Below are 20801 nucleotides of genomic sequence, written 5' to 3' on the forward strand. Positions count from 1 at the left end.
ATCACGCAATGAACTCCTGCCCGTGTGTGTAGATGGCACTCCCTGCACTCCTGTGGGGGCAGAGGGGGCGGCTGTGGTGGGAGCAGGGAGGAGGAGGGACGGAAAAGGCTCAGGAGTGAAAGGCTGCCTTGAGCCCAGACTCACCCCGCTCCCCGCTCGGTTCCAGGATGGCCAGGCTGCTGCGGATGTTGCGGAGGAAGGCTCTGCAGGTGACCCCAGAGCCTGAGGGAAGCAGCTCCTGTCTTCCCGAGGGGCAGAGCATCTCCTGCGTCCCCGCTGGCGGGGAAGCAGCTCCCGTCCAGGCCAGACGGCGGAAGTGCCCGGCCTTCTGGAGAAGGAACCCGGCTCCCGGCGCAGGCGCCGAGCTGGGAGCGGCCCCGACCAGGCCCCGGTGGAGCTGGCCCAGGCTGCGGTTTGGCAGACAGGACCCAGCCCAGGAGGGGCGCCGGGCAGGGTGGCTCTGGGGCTGGTTGTGTGGGCAGCAGCGGCCCCAGGAGCCCAGCCCTCGTTCCCATCAGGAGGCCTCGCCCTGCCCGGTCTCTGAGGCCCTTCCAGCCCCCGCCGGCCAGGAGGGGGAAGGTCCCTGTCCCAGCACCGGCAGCTCAGCCTGGGACAGCGGCAGCACCGGGGCCTCTGGCAGCAGCCAGGCCGACGGGCGCCACTGCTTTGCTCCAGGTGAGGAGCCAGGCTGGGCGCCGGGAGGGCTGAGGACGGGATGTGAACCCCCTGGGCCCAGACGCTCTCCCAGGGATACGGGGGGGGGGGTCCCCAGCCCAGGTGTCTGGCCTGAGCCCCGCGAACCCCACGGACAGCAGCAGCCGTCACACAGCTGCCCCTTCCGCACGGGGACCTGGGGGTGGGGGCGTGAAGAGCTGCTGCCCCCTTGGTCCTGGCTGCTCCGGGCGGGGGGAACAGGCACCTCCCCTGGAGTCCTGGGCAGGGGACGGGGGCTCTGCTCTGGGCTTCTGCAGCTGTTGGGGGCTGAAGGCATCCCTGAGAGGGAGGTTTGGGGCCCCATCTGCCCTGGGTGCCTGAGGTGGGAAGGGGGGTCTTGAATCCTGCTCTGCTCACCATGCCCGTGTCCTTCCCTCCCTGGTGCAGGGAGCCCCCTGGATTCGGAGCAGGAGGAAGGGGTGGACGTGGCCAAAGATGAAGCTGCTCTCAAGGTCATCCGAGAGCAGCTCCAGTGCAGACATAAGGTACAAATGTTCCCCACCTGGGCTGGAACCAAGATTGCCCTGTCCCTTCCCAGCATCCCCACCCCCTGCCGAGGGTCTTGTCCCTCCTGATCCACCACCCCTAATGGGGCCCTATTACATCCATGATGTGGGACCCCCAAGATGGGGGTGTTTGTCCCACAAGAGCCGAGGTCGTCTCCCCCCACAGGCACTGTCCCGGTTCCTGATCCTGCTTGTGTAGGAGCGGTGGGGGATTTGGAGAATAGGCGGGTCCCCACAATCCCCCATTGAGGCCTGAGCCCTGGAGCTGGTGTGGGTGGGGCAGGAAGGTCCCTCGCTAACAGGTTCTCTCTCGCTATACCCCACTCCTGGTGGGTACAGGATGAGGGGCAGCAGCTCCTGTTCCTTCAGGCCATCTACCCCGCATGTCTGGCTGCACGGGAGAGAGGGGAGGACACGCTGGAGCCGCGCTGCTGCAAGGCGGCCGTGGTGAAGAGGATCGTGGTGAGTGAGACACGCCATACGGCAGCTGGCGGGAGGAGAGAGACATGGGATTGGCAGGGGTATGGCCAGGCTAATGGGTGGGGGCTGGGTGGTGTTGGAGGGGGCAGCAGAGGGCAGGGATTGCTGGGGCTGAAGACTGGGGAGAAGAGAAGGGAGAAATTCTGAGATTGGTGGGTAGTGGGCAGGGGGGAATTGTGGGGCTGGAGGGCAGCTGAGAGCGGGGGACAAGGAATCACATGGTCCCAGCTCGGTCGTCGGGATGGGGCTGAATGGGGGCAGTTTTGACAGGGAGGAGGAGAGAAGGGGATTGGGAGTGAGCTGGGCAGGAATCCGGGAAGGGGGACAAGTCGGATGGGCAGGAAGGAATCGGGGGAGCGGGAGGTGGTGGGGGATCCTGCTGGCCATGTGGGGCACTGGCTGTGTCATCTCCTCACTGGGAGGTGTCAGTCGGGCCTGAATCTCACACGCTCCTTTGTCTCCTTCGCGTCTCACAGGAGCTCATCGAGGAGCTTCCCGACGACTCGTCACCCAGCGCCGTCCTCGCCCACTCCCTGGCTGCAGTGGGCAACCTCTGGTACTGAGAAGCCCCACACCCCGCCCCGCCGGCTCCCCTCACCCCAGTGCTGCTCCCGCCCAAGGCTGGGAGTCACCGTCACTGTCCCTCCCAGGTCACCTCCCAAGAGTGGCGCCTCTGGCAGAGATGGTGGGGTGGGAAGGGTCACTCTCTCCTGGCAGGGCTCTTCTTTTCACTCCCATAACATGACAGGGGCCTTGGGGAGGGGCTCCCTCCCGGGCTCAGATACAGGAGGGGCAGCAGGCTCCAGGGAACAGGAGCTATTCCTGTCCTGCCACTGTCTGTCTGGGACGCCTTGGCCTTGTCATTCCCGAGCTCAGTGCCTCAGTTTCCATTCTCGCCAGCCTGTGCCTATATCCCTGTGGGTTGGTGTCCGTGTTGGCGACAGTCCCACCCCCGTACTGCACAGTCTAATACCAGCTCCTCTCTCTTGCCAGCACCATGAAACCTGCTCTGGAGCCAGACGTGGAGACCCACCTCTTGCGATCTGCCCTTCACTCCGTCTTCACCCTGGGCACGGAGAGGGACACCACCGGCATCCAGGTACATCCTCCTCCTCCATCCTCCTCCTCTTCCAGAGTGGTCCTTGGTCCTGCTCCCTTGATTCGCTGGAGCTCCAGATTTAGGGGTGGGGTAGCGGAGATGGAACAAGCTGCAGGGTTGGATCCTTCCCTCCAGCAGGGAAGAGATTACCTTCCATGGGGAATTGCTTTCTTTCTTTCTTTCTTTCTTTCTTTCTTTCATTCTTTCTTTCTTTCTTTCTTTCTTCCATAAGCCGTGTTTTGCCCAGAAGCCCAGCTATCATCCATAGCAACTTGGCTGTTTCATACTCTTCTGCCTACAAGGCCTTCTGCAGAGACCTGCTAAGCTCATGGATCAAAGGTCCAGGGGTCATCAATTCTTGCGAATTGCCTGCAGTGGGATGTGAAGGAGAGAGGCCAGGAGATGTGTTTGGGAGTCTCCCCAGTGCTTCCCAGAGACCCCTCTTCCCATCCTGTGGCACGTGTAGGCCCAGGTTCCCTAACTCTGACCCATGCTTTGCAGGCTCTGCACAAAGTCATCCCAGAGGTCCTGGATGCCATGCTGGGGAATCTGCTGGCAGAGTCCCCAGACACAGACAGGCTCCATTTCATCTTGGAGGTGAGCCCCATTTCACCTTAACTCTTTGGGGGACTGGTAAGGAGAGACTGGAAGATCCATTTTCTACTCTGTCCTCCTAACTGGGTCCCCAGTGGGCCGTCCTTGGTTGGGGAGGTCAGTGCAATGCAGTGTCAGGTCCTTCCTTCTTGAGGGACAGAGGAAGGAGCTGGGACTTCAAGTCAGAGCTCTGGTTCTGCTGAGCACGAACCACAGGGCTCCTGGCTGTCTTGGGGAGTGAGAGTCTGAAAACCCACCCTTCCCCCACCCCTCCAACACACACACCCCATGAGATTCGGGAGATGGTTCTCAGAGAAGAGGCACACGCTCCTTCCTAGAGAAACAGGAGGACCCCAGGGAATCAGCCCTTCCCTCTGATCTGCTCTGAAATTCCTGGGGGGATTGTGCTTTCAGTCACTCCCTACACCCCCAGAAGGATTTGCGTAGCAGGGAGGGGCCGAGGGTTCAGTCTCCTTTCTGGTGAACTGTTCAGGAATCAGGAGTTCTGGGAGGAGGGGACCGGCCCCGACCCCGAACATTGTCCCAATCTAGAGAGACGCTGACAAGTTGTGACCTGCAGGGTACAAGCTGCGTCCTGGGGGAAAGAATCCCCTTCTAAAGCTCTGCCATCAAGGCCTGAGATATTCCCCCCTGCGCAGAATGTCTCAGGCCCCTGGGGCTGGGGGCGTGGGGGGCTCATTTGCAAAGCAGGTGCACCTGGCCACTTGAGTCTCACCTGCCTCCTTTCCCCACAGCATGTCAACTTCTGGGTCGTGTCCAGGGTGTCCCAGGAGCGAGCCAGGGCCATCAGGAGCAGCACAGCCCTGCTGAGATACACAGTCACCCTCCCTGAGTTTGACGTAAGTGAGGTCCGACCCCAGCTTGCTGGCTCCCGGCGGAGGCGGGCTGGCTCCGGCGGGCTGCAGGATCTGCTGCTGCCGGGGCTGTGGCTTAGGAGGGTTCTTCATGGGGAGGCAGGGTCAGAGCAGGGACTGAGCTCGGCTTGAGTCAAGTTCTTCTTGTCCTGGTTCAGTGCTGTCCCTGGGCCTTTAAGGGGCCCATGCTCCAGCCCCTGCTTGGCATCCCAAAGCAGCTCCGGGCTCCCTTGGCAGCAGAGCAAATGAAGGCTCGATCTCAAGCTCCTCTCCCCCAGCATCTCCTGCAGAGGGGCTAAGGGGAAGGAGCCCTCTGGCCCAGGGGGGACAGGGAGCTGAGAGGAACATGCTGATGGAGTCCCCTCTCCTCTCCCTTCCATTAGATCTCAGCCGAGTTCCCCAGGATGGGGCACCATGTGGCCCAGCTGGCTCTATTTGTCAGCGATCCGGACAAGGACATCAGCCGGCAGGCCAGGGAGGGGACTTACCGGCTCTACCAGCTGCTGCTCCGACAGAGGGGTAAGGAACCCAGCTGGGACACGGAACCCAATAGGGGACTGAGAGTGACCACAGGTGGAGAATGGGACCCCAGACCATTTCTCTCCGACTGACCCCAGCTGGAGGACAAGTCTCTCTCTGCCTCTGTTCTTCTCCACTCCACTGTGGAGCCACCAATGGGATTGGAAGGGCACAGAAACTGGAACCAGAAGGAGAAAAGTCTCTCTCTCTCTCTCTTCCAGGGCTGACCATACATGACGCCGAAGATCTCTGGTGCTATGACTGGCACCAGGACAGAAGACTGTTGGGCTACAAAAATACAGCCAGAGTTGGGGAGGTAAGGGCACTGTGCCAGGGCCTGACACAGCTCAGGGAGTGGGGCTGGCTGGGTCCCCTGCAGTGGATGCCTCCTGGAGACAGGAAAAGAGCCCACTCCTTATTTCCAGTTCAGAGTTCCTCAACCAGCAACCCGTGGGACAGGCTGGTGCTAAAGGTCCCACATTGGAACCTCGCGAGTTGCCGTGATTTGAGTGTCTTACATGGCTGCATTGCTACGTGGCATAAGGAGGATCCCCGGGTGGGTGAGTTAATATAGGATTATGGCTCTGGGTGTCTCTCTGCTCCTTGTCCCCCTGGCTGATCCCCAAGTGTCTGAGAGGAGAGCACTGGGTCAGTCAGTCACGATTGCTTGATCAGACCCTTGTTTAATTCCCTGCACCCTGTAGAAGCAGAGAAAGGAGGTGGGCTTTGCCCAATTCCATTGCCGGTCAGGAAGCAGAATGCCCCAAACTGGGAACTGGGTAAGGGACACAGTGAGCTCCAGAGCCAATATGGACCACATGCGCCCCCCTCATGTCTCCAGACCCGGCCAGGGAATGGCAGAGTCTCTGGACCTCAGCCACTGTTCCAAAGAAGCACATTGTCACTGACCCAAGTTGCGGCTCCTTGCTGCACAAGTACATAATCAAAGACACTCCCCCCTGCCCCCGTCTCACAACTGTGGTGAGAATATCCAAACCTTCGAACACACCGTAACACAGTGCCCCCAGACTGGAGTCAAAGGTGAAATGGGTGATTTCCACAACATCACGGAGGAGGCCTTGGAGTGGCTCCTGGATCGACAAGGGCATCTGCAGAACGCTGCTCCACAGACGCCCCGTGAGAGAGACTGTGTGAGCTTGTCCCGCCTCCCACAAGCTGAATTGCTGCAGCGGAAGAAAAGTCTCCGAGGAGTGTCTGGGATGGGGACTGGGCCATGAGTCTCCTTGTCCTTGTCAGGCTGCAGGTTGGATTCCCCTTGAGGAAACCAAGGAGCTGCAGAGGCCATTCCCAGGGATGAGAGAAATCACTAAGCTGGCGGGGAAGAGACCTTTGGTCTGTCAGCTCCAATCCCCTCGTCCCCCCCACAACACACACACACTCCTCTAGCCGCTGAGATGCAGGAGATCTCTCTGCTGGGAGCAACACAGGGTCCCCTGTCGTCTCTGTGCCCTGCACAGCAGAGTGGGCCTGCTCACACACATTAGAGATCCATTTCCAGCCCATCCTGGCCCTGCCATTAAATTGCCCTCCCAAAAGAGCCACTGGAGGCTTTGGTCCCTCAGCCTGCACCTTTAATAAAGGGGCTTCCCTGAGCCCTGGGACCCTGAAAGCCTCCTGGGGAATGAACTGCCTTGGCCACAGCAGCTCTCTTCCCCGCCCTTTGGGGCACTAGATGGTGATGCCATTGTACGGCCAGGACTTGGAGGCTGGCTCTGGGCAATCTGCTCGAGCCTCGTGTCCTCTTGGTTCTAGGTCTTTGGTAAATTCTTCTCCGACGGGCAAAAAAGATCCTTTCTGCAGACAGGAGTGCTGGCCATCCACGACCCCCTGCTACGAGTCAGCCAGGCTGGGCTGGTGCTCGTCTACTCCCTCCTGGGGGAAGCCCAGCAACTGATGGGGGTCACGGTAAGCAGCTGCAATCGACTCAGGAGCTTGGGGTGGGGCCCAGGGCCTCATTCCCATCCCATCGCCATTCGCTGGCCTGGTAGCAAGGAGCCTAGTGGGGACTTCTGGACTTCATGGACTTCTCTTCTTAGGATGTGGTGCTCTGCTATCACTCCTGGGAAGGACAGGAGAGTCCCCTAAGTGCCCTCTGGGAACCTTTCCTGCCCCACAGAGCTGCACCCATTTCCCCATGGCCTAGTGTCCATGTCACCCTAGCCACCATCGAGAGTTGCTCCCATCCCTGGCAGCCTGGGAGGCCAAGGACTGGCTGGAGATGGCGACTGAGCAGGAAGGGCTGAGGCACATGGGCGTGGGAAGCTGGTCTCGCTGCTGGTAGGGCTGGACCCGCTCTCGAGCCATTGGGAGGATTCAGTCAGCAGGGGCTGCTGACCTGCCCCCTTCACCAGGGCTGCCATCCTGTGGCTTCGGCTTTTGTCACTGGGGTGACTTGGGGAAAGGTCTCAACCTCTCCCCATCCCACTTCACTGCTGCCAGAATCCCTCCCGCCCCCCGCCACCCTGCTAGAGCCCCCTCCCTGCCCTACCTGGGTGGGGATGGAGGTGGGGGTGGAGGAGAGGATTCTCCGAACGTGAGCGGTGTCCCCAGGTGGGTTGGAGGTGGAACAGCTGTCGGGGCACGGATGGGGAGGTGGCAGGAGCTCACCCGACAAGGAGGGGGGTTGGACTGGAGGTCACTAGAGAGGACAGCAAGCCTCCATCCTGGGGGTCAGGAGGGTGAATCCACCACTCAGACATGAGCAGCCGCTGGGTGGAAATGATGGTGCTGGTTCCAGGTGCCCTTAATCCTCCCTGATTCCTGGGGAGCGTCTCCGTCTCTGACATGTTCTCGTTCCCCTGCAGCACGAGGATGTCACAGCCAAGGTCATGGGCCAGCTGCACATCATCAGGCACTTGCACCAGATGCCCGAGGCGCTGCAAGGGCTGTGGCTTGTCTGATGCTCTGAAAGGTTCCCCTCCCTGTTCAGCAAGTCCCGCTCCCAGCTGCAGGTACTGCTCTGTCTCACTGTAAATGGGGGCTAGTGGAAGCGGAAATGGAGGCCCCTGGCACTCACAGAAACTCTCTCCCCTCTCTGTGGAGCTGGGTCCTTCCCTCGGCCCCCCACATTCCTTCATCTGGGGCAGGAGCTCTTTCCCTCACACCCATACCCCTCCCCTCTTTCCTTGATCTCACCCCCTTCCCATTCCCCGTGCTCCCAGGCAGAGATCTTCCTGCCCCATATGGCGCAGAAGGACCTTTGGGTCAGGGCTACGGACCGTCTGCCCAACTGAAACTCAGGAAGCTCCACATTTGAGGAGGTGAGGATGGGACAGAGGCTCAGGGCTAGCTTCATCTCTGGCCCTTTATTCTTCCTTTGGCCCTTCTCTGGGCTCTCAGAGTCTGACATGAAGAGGAGCCTCCTCCCCCCGTGTCTTCTCGGCCCTGGGGTGTGTGACAGCCTCCCAGATGGCTGCAGTCAGAAGCTGAACCACCTCAGGGAGCAGTGGGGGCAGGTCCCTTGTCCGAGGAAACCAAGCAGTGGTAGTTCTCAAAGAGGCTGAGAGGGAAGACCCCGCTCCCTCATGGAGGTAAGAGCCATTGACTTCTTTGGGCATATGGGTCTCTTGGGGGAGAAATGGGATCCCTGCTGCATAGCCTGGCTGGGAGCTTCCCCCATCCCTGGGACAGAGACATCTACATCAATGTGCCACCCTTGTTCTTTTCCTAGCAAGAGGCTCCCCAGAGATCTCCTCAAACCTGTTCTCCTGGGAGCATTTCTGGGAGGAGGCTCCCGTCCCTCAGTCTCCAACTCCATCATGCAGTCTCATTCACATAACATCTCCGCTCTCCAGCTCCACCTCCCGCAGCAGGACAAGCGAACCTTCAGCTCTGACCTGGAGTGGAGTAAAGGCCAGTCACCTGGTTGGGGGGCTGAGTTCCCAGCCAACAAACTGCGAGAGTGAGTATCAGCGGGGTTGCTCGCCCAGCAAGAAAGCGGCGACACGAGGCCTGGCCAGCATCTAGCGGTGAGTGAACTCTGGGACGCACCTGCTTCCATTCTGGAAACAGCCTGGTATTGGAGAGTGGGTGGGGAGAGCAGGGGGGTGGGAGGGGTTCCTGAGGCTGGGGTGGGGAGGAAGCTGTGGGGCTGGGAGGGGAAGGACATGGCCCAGCTTGTGGGAGGGATCCTGCTGGCTGTGTCTGGAGCCCTGTGTAGCCTCGTCTGTGGGAAGTTCCCATGGGTCAGTGGGGCCTGAATCTCTCCTGCCCCTTTGTTCTCTTTGGGCTTCACACGAGATGTCTGGTGAACTGCCCTTGGACTCTGGGCCCAGCACCGCTCAGAAATTATTCGCTACCTTCAGAGAGACAGGGCACAGCTCAGCCTCTTGGGTAGGCTGGAGACTCACACTTCACTCGAACACACAACGCTGAGGTGCTTTGGGAAGCACAGTAACAAAGAGGAGATTTAAGTGACACTAAGCAAGAGAAAGAGACAAATTTCAAACAGAGAAACAAAACACAACACACTTTGTAGTGACTAAAACTGAATCTTAACAAGTCACAATCTTTGCCTTGGCAGTTTCCAGACTAACATCTCAGCTTTCCTAACAGACCTTCTTTGATGTCCCTGTAGGGTACAAAACGTCTCTGTCCAATCCGCTGATTTGATGGCTTCGCCTTCTGGTTTCAGACCCTCTGTTCTCCTTCTGGGCTGCCTGGACCCTGACTGTAACATCTCTCTGGCCCAGCCTCTTACCCAGATGTGTGCTGAGCCAGCCCAGCGCAGGGAGCAGGGGGGACAGATGATCTCGTCCTGTCAGACCAAGAAACAGGGTCCCAAAGAGGCTTAGATGGAAGATCCCAGGCATCTCCTGGAGGTAAGAACCGTCCACTCTTCCGGGCACTTGGGGCTGTTGCAACAAAGAGGGGGCTCCTGTTCCATAGCCTATTTGTCCTCATAACTGTGGTTTTTTATTCCCAGAAGATGCGTCCGGGACCCTGGAGACTGTTTCGTGGAGGAGGTTTGAGCGGGGAGAGATCAGTCACTGTCATGACCCCCGGGTCATTAACCCAGGTCTCCAGGGTTCCTGGGAGCAGCCGCCCTCCAGCACGCCACCTGGAAGCCTACGAAAAACTGCTTACCTAGGACTGACGAAGTCCAGACCCAGTTTGAGGCTCCATCCCTGAGGCCCATTGGCAGAGTCCCAGAGCAGCTAATCGGCCCCCGGGACCTCCGTAAACCAGCAGCAGGAACAAGGAGCTGTCTGAACACCCGAGCTCCTCCCCGGCTCTGGACCGTGTGTTGGCTGTTCCTGCTCCCGCTCCCCAGGCTTGATTTCCTGGCATGCGGACTCGGGGTGACTCATCTGACTTGAGGTGCTGAGCACAATTTGGTCTTTTGCTTCTGCTCTTCCAGCATCCTGACCCAGCTGACTCTCGACTCCTGCCTTGTGAGTGTGGACTCCGCCTCTGACCACTAGGCCTGGCTGCCCATGACCCGGCCATGACACTGACTTTTCGACAATTCCTCCAGTGCCCTTTCCTGCTCTCCAGCCCTGCTCTCCCAGCAAGACACACCGATCCCTTGGCTCCCAGAGTCCTGCTTGCCTGCTATTCAGGGGCTCCGGGGGAGAGCTTGTCTTGCCCCCTCCCCTACCACGGCTGCTTTTCCTCGGGGACTCTCCCTAGCGCAGAGGAGAATCCGTCCTGGCAGCAATTCAGGAAGTCACGGAAGGGACGGTCTGCTCAGCTCCCCCTGCAATGCCACTGCCCGAGACCATTACGAGTGGGTGCCCAGTGACTGCGCCGGCAGCTCCTTGAGAGACTCCTGGGGCAGGGGAGTCGTGTTTCCCGGTGACCGCGGGAAGCCATGCAAAGAGTGCGGCATTGAGGAGACTCTCCTGCTGTCCCAAAGGGTTTCTGGTCTCCTGCATGGTCAGACCGTGGGGCCGGCTGGCAGAATGGGGAAGAGCTAGTTGGGGATGAGTCGGAGGATTCACCAAAGAGGTGGCAGCAGCTGCAGATCCTGGAGTCCCTGTGGTCGGGTTACCATGCGTCCGGATTTTCCCGGACATGTCCGGCTTTGGGGGTTTTCAATCGCCCTCCGGGAGGAATTTGTAAAACTCTCCAAAGGGCCGGGATTTCCCTCCCAATGCAGCACTCTGGGGACGGGGGGGGAGCTGCGTGCTCTGCGGGGGAGCGCGGCACTGTGTCTGGCTCCGCACCCCAGACACACTGCTCTGAGCAGCAGGGTATGGGGGCCGGGGGGCTGGAGAAGGGGCATGGGGTCCCAAGGGACAGTCAGGGGACAGGGAGCAGGAGGGGTTGGATAGGTCAGGGGTTCTGCGGGGAGCCTGTCAGGGGGTGGGCATATGGAGAGGGGTCGGGGGAGACAAGGGACAGGGAGCGGGGGGGATTGGATGGGGCGGAGGTTCAGGGGGGAAGTCGGGGCAGGGAGCAGGGGGGATTAGATGGGTCGGGGGTTCTGTGGGGGCAGTCAGGGGACAGGGAGTGCTTGGATAGGTGTGGGAGACCCGGGGCTCTGTCAGGGGGCGGGGGTGCGGATAGGGGGCGGGGCAGTCAGGGGACAGGTAGGGGGGGAAGTTCTAGGGGGGCAGTTAGGGTGGGGGGGGTCTAAGGAAGGGGCAGTTGGAGACAGGGAGAAGGAAGGCTTAGATAGAGGACGGGGTCCTGGGAGGGGGCGATCAGGGGGCTAGGAGCAGGGGGGGTTGGATGGGTTGGCGGTTCTGTGGGGGGCAGTCAGGGGGCAGGAAGTGGGAGGGAGTAGATAGGGGGCAGGGCTACAACTCCCCCCCTCCCCCCCGGAGTGTCCTCTTTTTGGAAAGTTCAAATATGGTAACCCGACCCTCTGGGCCCAGCCTCCACTCCTGAGAGTTCGGGCGAACCTGCCCCTGTTCTCAGGGAGCCTTTGGCTTTGGCGGCTGGGCCTGCCTGCCGAGACAGAGGACTCCGTGTTTCCATCAGGCTGCTCAGTTGCAAATGCAGCCGCCCAAAGACGGGAAGAATGGAAGCGAAAGAGCAAAGCTGGACCCTCCGCTGAGCTCCTGCCATCAAGTGAGCCCAGCCTGGGAGAGACGAGGGAAAGCTCCAAGGTGGCTGGTGGCTGCAGGAATCCAGGGGAGGAGAAATAAATCATTAATGATGAATCCTACGGGCTTTGTCTTGTGTGGTGAAGGGTTTAAAATGGGTCTAGTTACTATCACATTCAACTTTACAATCGCTGTGTCTGATTGAAGGGCAGGTCTGGAAAGGTCAGAGGTCACTCGAGGAGCTTCAAGTCTCCGATTCTGTCCCTATTGCCTGCTTTGACCAGCTGACCTCACCCCAACACCTCCCTCAGGTGGTCGCAGTGGTGAGCTCTTTCCCTCTTTGTCTGGATTAGCCGCCAGCATGGGGACAGGATACATGTGGCCAAGGAAATGGAGAGGCATGGGGGTCACTGGCAGAGGCATGCAGAGAACTGGCAGAGTTGCCTGTCAATGCAGCTCCTCTGGGGGAGCACAGTAGGGTCCCGTGCGCTCAGGGGCACCATTTCAAATTCTGATGGTGGAGGGGAGGATAATTTCACCATGATTCCAGGGGCTACTTAAGCACCTGAAAACTCTCGTGTTTTGGCAGATAACTTAGCAAAGAGCTGACAGGAACACTTGCCAGACTGCTTTCCGGGGAAGACAGCTCTAAGAATGGATCCAGGGAATGGTTCTGGATCTCTGAGCTGTTTGGACACTTTCAGGGAACATTTCCGATGCAAGACAGAGATCCCCAAAGTTATCCTGGGAAACCCTGAGAGACTTATGGAAAACTAGCAGATACCACATCTCTGCTGTCACTTTGCACTGACAAACTTGGACTGTCCGAACCTGTTCATGTATTTTACCTGCTTTAAGCTCTCAAGAACTTTCACATATAAAAGAAAGAAAATTAAATCAATGAGTGACGTAGTTACACTGATATAGGGCCGTAGCGTAAACCCGACCTCAGAGTTGTCCCATTGAAATGGAATTATTCACAGCAGTCATTAAAGTTAAACATGCACGTAAGTGTTTCCAGGGCCGAGATTAAGGCCACAGTTTATGAGAGGTGCCGACGCAAGAAGACAAGAGCGGTGCAAAAACTGAAATATCACTTGGAACCTGGCCCAAACAATACACCATGAAAAATAAACTCATCTTGTTATTCAGTAATAGAGCTGGTTCAGAATGGTTTTACACTCACAATGCAACCTTTGAACTAAAAATACCACTTTGGATTACATTGATCATTTGAAAAAAGTTCCCTTTTTAAAAAAAACATTTTGGATTTCTCTGCCCACTTGAGAGAGAACGTGGAGTTTTTCCCACCAAAACTAAACAAAAATTTGATCATTAAAAGCATTTGCAAATAAGTTTGAAGACTATGGTGGGGGGGGGAGTTGCTTTTTGAAAATTGTGCTTTTTTGAGGAGGGGGGGGAGTTATATTTGAAAGGAGTTCTTCATCCTCTCCCACTCTCATCCAGGGGTGCCAGAACAGGGGAGACCAGGGCCCACCACTTTTTACTGGCCATAAGTGTGAGCGACTGGATGAGTGGGGAGAGAAGGGAGTGTGTTTGGGGGCAAGGGGCAGCGTGAAGTGGGAGCTCAGAGAGAAAGACGGTGTGAGGGGGGGCCCAGGGAAAGGGGCGGTTTGAGGGGGCAGGACCTCGAGGAGAAGGGGTGGCACAGGGGCTAGGCCACAGTTTGGCTGCCAGCAGCCCACCCACTTTTAGGAAGCTTTTGCCCATTCTGCCCTCATCCCAAATTAATTTGTTACAGTAAGAAAACTTTGAGCAACAACGAGACTCAGAGACCCACAATATAACCGCTAAAATTCTCACCCGCCCCTGGGGCTGGGCAAACAGAATTTTTTGGTCGCTGGCAAGTCCAAAAAAAGAGATGGAAAAAAACTGGTTTCAGGTTGAACAAAACTAAAATTTTTACAAATTTTGATGAACCAAAAATCTTTAAAAAAAAAAAAAAAAAAGACCCAGGGACATTTCAAGGCTTGTAACTTTTTGAATTTTTAAAATAAAACTGAAGGACATTTTTAAACAAAAAATTGTTTCAAGCTGAAAAATCAAAATGGTTTGTTTAGAAAGTGTCTAAACGAAATGCTTCGACTTGTTAAGAACTTGGGGGAGGGGCTGGACGTGAACAATTCAGCAGACCGGATACGAATTCGCAAACTGCTGAATCTGCATTTTTCACCTAAAATTGGTTTAGATGAAAAGTTTCGCCCAGTCTAGTCCCCACCATTGAGGGGCACCGTAAGAGGGATCAGCTCTTCTAGCTGGTTCCCCAGCCCAAGTCTGTCTCCATTTAATGGGTCCCTCCCCGCCACTCCGGTTTAGGGTTGCCAATTTTAACTGGACGGATTCCTGAAGATTTTATCACATGCCATAATCTTTCATTAAAAATTAATCTTGAATTCCTGCAGACTCCCGGTCACCCTGGAGGATTGGCAATGCGACTCCAGTTTCCTGGGCCACACCCGTGTCCCCACCTAATGGGTCCCTTTCTCTGGGTTCCTGGGTGAAGCGTCTGTCCTCCATTAGCAGGTCTCCTTCCCCATTCTCCAGGGCTGGGTCTCGATTCCTGTTTCTGGTTCCCTGGGCCTGGGCCCCGTCCCTGGCACACACTGCGGGGAGCTCAGATTCCTGTGAATCCTGCGGACTTCCAGGCTGCTGGGAGGGATGAGTCAGCAGCTTCCTGAAGACGAGTCGCGGGTAGGCAAACACTTTCCCTCTACCTTTCCAAAACCCACATCGGTATAGTGAGACCAGCACCCCCACCACTGCCACCACTCCACGCACCATGAGACGATTCCAGGACGCTGGCTCTGAAACAAAAGAGAGAGAAAGGCCCCATGACTAAGGGAGTCCGTTAAAGCATCCCACTGCTGCCATGAGGATCCCAGAAGATGAAGACGTTCCTGGGATACAGTAAGAGCTGAGTTGGGTCGTGCGCACATGGGCACCACTCAGAGCAGCGGGAAGGAGATCTCCAGGCTCATCATCCCCATCGGCCAACCTGACGGAGGGAGAAAGGTGAGCTCGGCAAAGCAGCCCCTGTTCCAGAGTCTGGGAACTGGGATTTTTAAGATGCTCCAGGATGGGGTCCCTCAGGTCTTAAGGTTAGAGGGGACGGTTAGGATCATCTACTCCAGCGTCTCCTGAAGCGTGGGGAAGGGCTAGCCATGGTGGGAAGGGTGGGGTTTGAAGATGTATCCATGAAAATGGGGGGTGGGGTTGCTAACAATTGCTGACGGGTGAGGGGCACAATTGGTTTCTTTGCCTTAAGGAGGGGGCTCAGCTTTTAAAAGTTTTGGGAACAATAATTTAGTCGGAGCCCTGGCATAACCCAGGCCAGAGAACGTCGCCTACTGATTCCTGCACCCAGTCCAGTGATTTATGGCACTGACTTGGCATCGAGAGGGATTTTATCATACTCTGAAATCCAGCTGCAGAAGGGAAAGGGCATTAGAAGCTGAAAGACCCCAGAAGTGGCTCTGGTTTTCTCCTCGAAATAACCACCCGGGGCTGATTTTCCCCAGCCCAGCGCCTTGCAGTCATGCACCCAGCACCTAGTGAGTTCGGTGTGCAGGCAGGCTCCCAAATCCAGACAGTGGCACTTCACATCCACTTTGCCCGGCGTCAGGGACGGCCCTGAGCGCCCATCCTGCAAACATTTGCACACCTGAGCCCTCCCACTGCCATCCAAGGCTACTCCAACATGGCTAAAGCGTTTGCAGAGGTTCCAAAGAGCTGAGGCTCCGTGTAAAAGGAACTTTACTTCAGTTATTCCAATCTTGGGTTGATGAGATGCTGCTGCCCACCCCCTCCCTTCACAGCTGAGTCTCCCACCCGGTGGAATTCTCCAAGGAACTTCCCACTCCGAGACCCTAGACACTGTGGCCAGCGCTAGCTGTCCCTCTGGCCCAATCCCATGCCTTTGCCAGCCGAGGATTGTCTGATAGGGAAACTCGCTATCCCACCCACAAGCTGGAATTCTTGGCCTTAAAATGGGCCATCACTGAGAAATTTGCCCATGCTCAATGCGGCTGACTGGCAAGAAGCCCAGCGGCAAGATATTGACATTCGTGAAACACTACTTGCCAAAAGGGAGGGGCGAAGCCCAGCTGCGGTTGTCCCACCTAACCCGGAGGGTAAACTACTATTGAGAGAATGGACTAAACTAAAACTGATTCAGGGAGTGCTACACCGAATGACCACCGCCCCTTTACAAAAACAACGAGCACAACCAGTACTGCCAAAAAAGTACAGAGCCCCGGCCATGAGGGCCCTGCGTGATGACTTTGGGCATTTAGGGATGGAGAAGACCCTGGAACTTATTCGTAGTAGGTTCTATTGGCCCCGAATGGCTGAAGATATTCGCAGGAAATGTGAGACTTGCGCTCGATGTGTTCAAAGGAAAACTCTGCCCACGAGGGCTGCATATCTCAAGAACATCACCAGCAACAACCCTTTGGAGCTGGTGTGCATTGATTTCTTGTCTTCAGAGGTAGACAAGAGGAATGTTGGGAACATTCTAGTAGTGACTGACCATTTTACACGGTATGCACAGGCATATCCCACACGTGATCAGAGGGCCACCACCGTCGCTCGAGTATTGTGGGACAAATATTTCTCAGTCTATGGATTCCCGGCTCGGATACACTCTGATCAGGGGCGGGATTTTGAGATTCACCTTCTGAAGGAGGTGCTGAAGATAGCAGGAATTAAAAAGTCTAGGACAAGGCCTTATCACCCCCAAGGTGATCCTCAGCCAGAGAGGTTCAACCGAACCCTATTAGATATGTTGGGAACTTTGCGACCAGAGCAGAAGGCTGCCTGGAGCCAGCATGTCGCATTTCTGGTGCATGCCTACAATGCCACAAAGAACGATGCTACGGGAGTCACCCCATATCTCTTGATGTTTGGGCGAGAACCAAGATTACCCATAGACTTGTGCTTTGGTGTATCAGAGGATGGAGATAGCTATGAAACTCACCAGCAATATGTATCCCGACTAAGAGAAAAGCTGCGGGATGCTTATCGCTTAGCTACCGCTGCGGCTCGGAAGAACGCAGACCGCAGCAAACATCGATATGATGCTAGAGTGCGTTCGCAGGAGCTCCAGCCGGGGGACAGAGTCCTGCTGCGAAATTTGAGTATTGCTGGCAAACACAAGATAGCTGACAGATGGAAGACAATACCTTACCTGGTGATGGAAAAGCTGGGAGATCTGCCGGTCTACAAGATCAAACCCGAAGACGGTCCAGGGCAAATAAAGACGGTGCATAGAAACCTTTTGCTCCCTGTGGGGGAATTGGTAAGCATCCCTTATGAGATGGGCCACGACAGGGCAGCCGGGCAGAACAGAGGTGCTAGACCAAAGCCGCCATCCAACACAGACAGCGCACCCCCTGCAGCTAACTTACCCCTATTCTGCACATCTGAGAGTGAGTCTGAGGAGGAAGACACAACCTGGTGTATCCTGGGATGGAGACAAGATTTCAGTCTCGATCAGCTGAACCAAAAGAGAGTTTTCCCTCTTCCGCCCTAAACCCCATGGCGGAATTATTTAGGCCCATTTCTGACACCCCGGTGCCGCTGATGAGACCCCCGTGTGATGACACACACAGGTTATTGGACAATGGAGACACCCAGGTAGAGGATGTCCTGGGCACCTTGGACCCTCCAGCGTTAGAACTAGGAGTGCAGGGGCCTACGCCAGTAGCCAAGGGACCCTCCAGGGAAGCCTCTCCATCCGTCACTCAAGAGGATGTTCCCCTACCTCGGCAACAGAGATTCTCAATAGACGAGACAGGGTGATAAGACCAGTGAAACGGTTAACTTATGATGCACCTGGGGTGACTAGTGAGGAGCCAATACATTTAGCACACAGGCTTGTGGAAGCTAAAGTGGGGAAGCTTCCTGAGGCCCTTTGGAGGAAACCAATGAGTTGGTATAAAGGGATTGTGCTTTGTCGGGACGACAAATTCTCGGCTGGGGGGAGGATGTAAGCAGTGTCAGGATGAGCTCCACCCTGACATCTGGTGGTGAGGTGTGGCAAGTTGTGGAAAAGAACTTGAGGGGCCGATCTCATTTGCATAGGCACACCCACCCCGCCTAGAATGAGGCCATAGCTGCCCAAATGGTCACTTTGGCTGCTGTGGGATCCCCAGTGTCTCTGTTATTGGGGCAGGAAGAATAAATTGTTATTGTCCTGATTATGGGAACTGTGCTTGGAACTGTACTTGGCCTTTTGTTATGATGGAGGGACTCACCATCAGCTAAGTAGCACTCGCTAGGCAAGGGTCATGGGTTCCAAAACTGTGTGAATTGAGAGAGGCTGGGAACAAGTATTAATACCTAGTGGCATGGGCCCCTTTGTGAGGGCCTTACATGCTAACTGCACTTCCTCCTCTCTCCACTGTGGAATAATCAGAGCTAATTTTGATTCCATTAGGAGTCTAGTTACAGGCTGCTGAGCTCACTTTGGGCTAATACTGCACCAGCACTGGGGCTCCCCTACTACAAGCTGAATTCACCAAAGAGCTGAACTGACTAAGAGCTGAAATCACTGAGTTGTGTTAAGTAGTGGGGGAGCCTGGAGATATACCATGGAGCAGTTTGCGGGACGGCTAGAGAGCCTTGTGGACAGGCTGGTGGAGCCGTTCATAGGACGGCAGGAGCTGCTGGTGGGACGTGGAGCGGTTCATGGGACAGCGGGAGCTGCTGGTGGGCCCAGAGCTGAGCGAAGCAGTTCGTGGGGCGGCGAGCGGAGCGGAGTGGAGCGGAGCGAAGGCCTATGGAGCTGTGGGGCGCTCAGCTTCAGATCATGTAAGGTGCCTCTTACCCCCACCCCCATCTCCACCCCAGGTTGGGAGGTAAAGCCCTGCAGATAAACTTTCGAACTCTGGGGCTGCCCTGACCAGGGACAGAGACTTTTGGGTCATTGGACTTTTGGGACTTTGGGTGATTTGGGGTTGCTGGACTCAAGAACCAAAGGGAAAGGACATGCCCCAGTTTGCTTGGGGTGGCGTTTTTTTGCTCATGGGTTGTGTTATGAATCCTGTTGGTGGTGTTTCCGCAACATAATGCCACATTGTTTCTCTCTGTTATTAAAAGGCTTTTTGCTACACTCAGACTATGTGCTTGCGAGAGGGGAAGTATTGCCTCTTGGAGGAGCCCAGCAGGGGTGGTATATATTTGTCCCAGGTCACTGGGTGGGGGCTCGAGCCGGTTTGCATTGTGTTATTGGAATGGATCCCCTAGATATTGAACCCGGCCCTTGTTGCTGCCAACTCTGACGGGCAGAAGGGTTACACACCCAAATTTCCAATATCTCACCTTTTTGTCCCAATTCAGGAGAAAAACAAGTGTTAAAATATAGATAGAAAATCTGTTTTCTGAACATCTGACCTGGGAGCCCTTGAAATTCCACCCAACACCCCTTCCTCATGTAGTCTGAGACGGGGTGAACAGCCTTATTTTCCAGCCTTCTGTCACCTCCTCTTCTCTGTTTCAATCTCTCCTCCTACACCGAGTCGGGACCTAGGGTGATTTCAAAACAAACATTTGCAATGGGGAAAAGTCAGAAGCCTGAAGAAACTCACCCCTTTCGTTCTGCTAGAACTTTCCTCTCAGCAAGGTGTGTCGTCCATTCACAAGACATATATATTTCCGAGTGTAAACGTGTTTGTTTCAATAACGTTGATATTTATGTAAGGAGAAGCAAATATGTTACATAAATGCAACTACCAGTGGGGTGAAGCTTGCAAGGTATTATTATATAGAGAACATTTAATTTTATCAAGAAAAATCATGAATTCCCATAAATGCAGCGAGCACTGGGGTGGAGCATATTGTGTCAGCTATTACATATAGATGTAAATACACACACTTATACGCAAATACACACACACACTTTTTGGGTTTCTGCGTCTCCTCCCTCTGCTGCTGGACAGGACGGGACAGTGTCCTGCTGCTCCGTCGGCTCTCCATTCGGCTGTCGGACAGATGGACGGCTCAGCAAGCTTCTCTCTGCTTTTCTCTCCTTCTCCTCACCTTCCACTCGCTCTCCACCTACCCCTTGGCTGTCTGCTGACACACTGACTTTTATACCACCCTGTCAGGCCCAGGCGCCGTTCCATGGGTGCTCTGGAGCTGTAGCACCCACGGGGGAAAATTAGTGGGTGCTCTGCCCACACCAGCAACCAAGCTCCCCTCCCCAGCCCACCTCACCTCACGTCACCGAACCTCCGCCTCATCCCCTGAGCGCGTCCCGTCCCTGCTTCCCTGCCCACCTCCCAGCGCTTGCTGCCGCAAAACAGCTGTTTCGTGGCGGAACAAGCTCCGGGAGGGAGGGGGGAAGAGCGGGGACTCGGCGCGCTTAGGGGAGGAGGCAGGACGGGGCGGGGATTTGGGGAAGGGGGTTGGAATGGGGGCAGGGAGGGGGCGGAGTTGGGGCGGGGACTTTGGGAAAGGGGTTGGAATGGGGCGGGGCAAGGGCGGAGTTGGGGCGGGGCCGGTTGCAGACGGGGGTCGAGCACCCGCCAGCCGCGGTTGGCGCCTCTGCTGCCCAACTGCCCCCGTTCCAGACGGGCCGTTCTGTTTTTAGCCCGCAGCCGTTGTTTCCCTCAGCGTTCGGATCGGCTGACCTTTGCCCGACAGAGTCCGGGTGGGAAACAGGAGGCCTCGAGGGAAAGTTTCGGGGTGTGTTTGGTTCTGCAGCGGTTACATGGCTCCAAGGAGAGCAGGTGGTGAGGGAGGGGGACAGAAGACAGTCCAAGGAGTGGGCCCAAGGCAGGGCGGGAGTGGACCGGATGTGGCATCAGGACTATAGCCATAGATGGCTTGCCCACCGTTGGGTGCCACGCTCTCGATGATCCGGGTGGGAAAGACGAGGGGGAGGGTTCCGGGGTGTGGTGGGTCCCGCAGGATTTAAAGCGGGGGGGGCGGGTGAAACTGGGATTAACACTTCAAAGGGAGAGGGAGACAGTGGAAGTGG

At 56.3% G+C, this 20801-nt stretch overlaps 1 protein-coding gene and 1 long non-coding RNA gene across 7 annotated transcripts in view; one reads left to right on the plus strand and one right to left on the minus strand.

The window, feature by feature from the left end:
* Positions 1-20801, minus strand: part of LOC119567620 (natural cytotoxicity triggering receptor 3-like) — an 82475-nt gene that overhangs the window by 30982 nt on the left and 30692 nt on the right. The window lies entirely within an intron of this gene.
* LOC122462842 lies at positions 1143-2731 on the plus strand. The gene is made up of 4 exons (XR_006285680.1): positions 1143-1199; positions 1560-1682; positions 2177-2256; positions 2694-2731. It is a non-coding gene; the product is annotated as an uncharacterized LOC122462842 (long non-coding RNA).

This window comes from Chelonia mydas, chromosome 14 (genome assembly GCF_015237465.2).
Source record: "Chelonia mydas isolate rCheMyd1 chromosome 14, rCheMyd1.pri.v2, whole genome shotgun sequence".
NCBI lineage: Eukaryota > Metazoa > Chordata > Testudines > Cheloniidae > Chelonia > Chelonia mydas.